This window comes from Scyliorhinus canicula, chromosome 13 (genome assembly GCF_902713615.1).
Source record: "Scyliorhinus canicula chromosome 13, sScyCan1.1, whole genome shotgun sequence".
NCBI classification, from domain to species: domain Eukaryota; kingdom Metazoa; phylum Chordata; class Chondrichthyes; order Carcharhiniformes; family Scyliorhinidae; genus Scyliorhinus; species Scyliorhinus canicula.
This window is the reverse complement of record NC_052158.1, coordinates 4,294,303-4,299,123: the sequence shown is the minus strand read 5'-3', so window position 1 is coordinate 4,299,123 and position 4,821 is coordinate 4,294,303.

Genomic DNA, 4,821 nt, shown 5'->3' with positions numbered 1-4,821 from the left:
AAACTCTGCTCCATCTACGCCTCCAACACTACACAAATCCCATTCAATGTTGGGGAAGTTAAAATCTCCCATCACAACCACCCTATTGCTCCTACATTTTTCTATAATCTGTCTGCATATTTGTACCTCTACTTCATGCTCACTTTTGGGAGGCCTGTAGTAAAGTCCCAACAATGTTATTGCACCCTTCCTATTTCTTAGCTCCACCCATATTGCCTCAGTGCTCGAATCCTCTATCGTGCCCTCCTTAATCACAGCTGTGATATCATCTCTGACGAGTAATGCAACTCCTCCATCCCTTCTACCTCCCTCTCTATCCCTCCTGAAGCATCTATACCCTGGGATATTCAGTTGCCAGTCCTGCCCTTCCCTCAACCAAGTCTCAGTAATACCAATAACATCATATTCCAGGTACTAATCCTAGCCCTAAGTTCATCTGCCTTACCTGCTACACTTCTCGCATTAAAACAAATGCATGACAGACCACCTGTCCCTTTGCGTTCATCATGTCTTCCCTGTCGACTCTGCTCCTTAGTCACATGGAGTTTATTATCTCGTACCTTACCGGCTTTAGTTGCTGCTTCTTTACTGACCTCTAACTTCCTAATCTGGTTCCCATCCCCCTGCCACATTAGTTTAAAACCTCCCCAACAGTGTTAGCAAAAGCACCCCCTAGGACATTGGTTCCAGTCCTGCCCAGGTGTAGACCATCCGGTTTGTAATAGTCCCACCGCCCCCAGAACCGGTTCCAATGTCCCAAAAATCTGGATTGATTAATGGCACTCAGTGAAAAACAAGAAAAAGGACATCAGTCTTTTTAAACCGTGGGCTGGTGAAGACAGAATCTGCACTGGCATTGTATATCCAGAATCACACACAGACACACACAGGAGCCCCGGCAAGTTTCTCATCCAACCCAGTTTGATTCTTCTGATCCAGTCATTGAACCCCAAAGGGAAAGGCTTAATGCCAGAGAGGAAAGGGTTAATGCCAGAGGAAAGGGTTAATGCCAGAGAGGAAAGGGTTAATACCAGAGAGGAAAGAGTTAATGCCAGAGAGGAAAGAGTTAATACCAGAGAGGAAAGGGTTAATACCGGAGAGGAAAGGGTTAATGCCAGAGAGGAAAGGGTTAATGCCAGAGAGGAAAGGGTTAATACCAGAGACGAAAGGATTAATGCCAGAGAGGAAAGGGTTAATGCCAGAGAGGAAAGGGTTAATACCAGAGAGGAAAGGGTTAATGCCAGAGAGGAAAGGGTTAATGCCAGAGAGGAAAGGGTTAATACCAGTGAAGAAAGGGTTAAGACCAGAGAGGAATGGTTTGATACCAGAGAGGAAAGGGTTAATAACAGAGACGAAAGGGTTAATGCCAGAGAGGAAAGGGTTAATACCAGAGAGGAAAGGGTTAATGCCAGAGAGGAAAGGGTTAATACCAGAGAGGAAAGGGTTAATACCAGAGAGGAAAGGGTTAATGCCAGAGAGGAAAGGGTTAATGCCAGAGAGGAAAGGGTTAATACCAGAGACGAAAGGATTAATGCCAGAGAGGAAAGGGTTAATGCCAGAGAGGAAAGGGTTAATGCCAGAGAGGAAAGGGTTAATACCAGAGACGAAAGGATTAATGCCAGAGAGGAAAGGGTTAATGCCAGAGAGGAAAGGGTTAATGCCAGAGAGGAAAGGGTTAATGCCAGAGAGGAAAGTTTCGATGCCAGTGAGGAAAGGGTTAATGCCAGAGAGGAAAGTTTCGATGCCAGAGAGGAAAGATTCGATGCCAGAGAGGAAAGGGTTAATACCAGAGAGGAACGGGTTAATGCCAGAGAGGAAAGGGTTAATGCCAGAGAGGAAAGTTTCGATGCCAGTGAGGAAAGGGTTAATGCCAGAGAGGAAAGTTTCGATGCCAGAGAGGAAAGATTCGATGCCAGAGAGGAAAGGGTTAATACTAGAGAGGAAAGGGTTAATGCCAGAGAGGAAAGATTCGATGCCAGAGAGGAAAGGGTTAATGCCAGAGAGGAAATCCCTTTCCTGCTGCTGTGTGCATCCCCTGATAAATGGAAGTTTTCTCAATCAGGAAACATTAAAGACAAACACACAAAACCACCCCCAGAGCAGCAGTTTGTAACAAATGGAGTGTGTGTGTAAATAACAGCAGCTTTAAACAGAAAAGAAACAAGATTTCTGGATGGATTTGTCACACTCTAACCGGCTGATCAGTTACAAGGGGCAGGATTCTCCGGAAAGATTTCCAAGTGTGGGAGCGAGCGGGAATTGCCGCGAGCTTCCCGGCGTACAGCCCAGCGAGGCCGGGAACGCAATTCAACGTTAATTGGTCCACTTAACCAGGCCTCACGGGCTTCTCGCCGCAAATAACGGCTCGCCAGCTGATTGGCCGGCACTGCGCTCGCCAGCCCCGCCCGCTAACAAGGTCGAGCAGCATTTAGGCTGCACTTGCTCAGCTAACCCCAGCCAGCTCACAACAATGGAGCCCAGGAGACCCGCCCCAAGATTCGGGGGCACAGATCTGGGGAGGCTGTGAGACGCAGTGGAGGCCAGGAGGGATGTCCTGTTCCCCCCCGAGGGTCCTGGAGGGTGAGCCATAGGGCAGCCAGTGCCGCCTGGGATGAGGTGGCAGCGGCTGTGAGCTCCGGGAATGTGACCAGGAGGAATGGCCTCCACTGCAGGAAAAAGGTCAATGACCGACACCGGGCAGCACGAGTGACTGGACACCAACACCCCCCCCCCCCAAGGGAGCATCCACCCCCAACTCCCCATGTGACCCCCAACCTCTCTACCCCTCCCCCTTCAACCCCCCCCACTCCAACCCTTCACATCCCCCCTCCCACCACTGTGAATCACACATGTGGCTAACAATGCCCTCTCTGTGTCTCCTCAGGAAAAGCTCTGCCACAATCGGCGGGAGACGGCCCAGACTGGCGGTGGGGAGCCAGACTTAAGAATCCTCACCTCCTTCGAGGAGCGGGCCGTGGAGGTGACTGGGGTGGCCGAGGACAGATTGGTCACCCACGCGGAGGTTGGAGGATGCGGCAGAGGTGAGGAAGCACCGGGCCCCACCTGGGGGACCTGTCAAACGTGAGTTGTTATTGCCATACCGACTGACCCATCCCCCCCACTGACCACATGTCCATTCTCCCGCAGGTCCTCCAGCCGACGGTGCCGGCCCATCCCGGGCGGCTCCCTCTCCTGACTCCCAGGAGACCACCTCGGAGGAGAGCTCCGAGGATGTAACCGTTATGGTGGCGGCACAGCTGTCACCCCCCACCCTCCACCAGCACAGATACACCCACCTCGGTGGGAAATGTTAGTGGTCAGGCTTCTGGGGCACAATCTGGTGAGTGCTACACAGCTGCTGATGTAGATCAGGTGGAGGCAGGAACCCTCAGGCAAGACAGCAGTCAGAGGGCTGCTGGATCCCTGACCCTGCTGGGTCCCAACCTGATGCTGAGCCTCTGGAACAGAGTTACCCGGAGCTGATTGAGATGGGAACGGCCGAGACACTGCAGAGCTTGTCCCAGTCACAGGTGGGCATTGCTGAAGTGCTGTACCACTGAGGGCATCAACATGACCGTGCGGACCATGGGGAACCGCCAGGGCTGGCAGAGCCAGACGATGCAGGGGCAGCTGGGGCTGGTACCAGCTGCCACTCCATCCCAAGGTGAACCCCAGGGCCCGAGGGGCACCGATGGGGAGGAGGGGGTGCTGGGTGCCAACCCGGACCTTTCCCATGGAGTGGGGATGGTGGCCACCAGCTCTCCCGAGTTCCACCCGTCTGATGAGGCCGCGTCTCGGGGTCAGCACACGGGACAGGACGGCACGGCTGTGACTGTGCCACTGACAAGTGAGCCGGGCCCTCCGGCCTCAGAGTCTCCAGAAGACGCCCGCCAGGGACAATGAAGGCCACAGGATGAGATCAGCAGCTGGCTGCCTCCAACACAGATGTGCATCCTGGGGAAACACCAAGGCGGAGTGGTAGAGCTGGGAGGGCCAAGCCTGTTGAGGATCACTGAGGGCATTGGGGAAGGGGGAGGGAGGGAGGGTTGGTAGGTACGGGGTGGCACCATCAGGAGGGTGGGGAATTATAAAACACATTCAACATCTTTGTGCACTACCATTCTGACGCTTCTGTCACTTTCTTCCACAATGCGGCCTGACCTCCGAACCCTTAGCCCATCTCTCCAGGCATCTCCCCTCCCCGAGGCACTCACCCCCCCTCCGGCCGTGGCCATGTCCCCGGAGCTGTGTCCCATCCCTCGGGTGTTGGGGTGTTGGCTGCTGCGTGTGTGGTGTTGCCTCCCGCAGTGCTCAGGGACAGTAGCCAGGCATCAGGGTGTGATTGGGATGCTCGGCAATGACTCCCACATGCTACATGCCCGCCCACCCACGGGAATCCACTTTGGGTTGTGTGAAATGCTCATTTAGCCACGATTACCAATTTCCTATTAGCAATAGTCTTCAGCTGCACGGCCAGAGGCCTCGGCAATCGGTGGGGGTTATGGGTGGTCGGTGGGGGTTATGGGTGGGCGGTGGGGGTTATGGGTGGTCGGTGGAGGTTATGGGTGGGCGGTGGGGGTTATGGGTGGTCGGTGGGGGTTATGGTGGGCGGTGGGGGTTATGGGTGGGCGGTGGGGGTTATGGTTGGGCGGTGGGGGTTATGGGTGGGCGGTGGGGGTTATGGGTGGGCGGTGGAGGTTATGGGTGGTCGGTGGGGGTTATGGGTGGGCGGTGGGGGTTATGGTGGTCGGTGGAGGTTATGGGTGGGCGGTGGGGGTTATGGGTGGGCGGTGGGGGTTATGGGTGGTCGGTGGGGGTTAT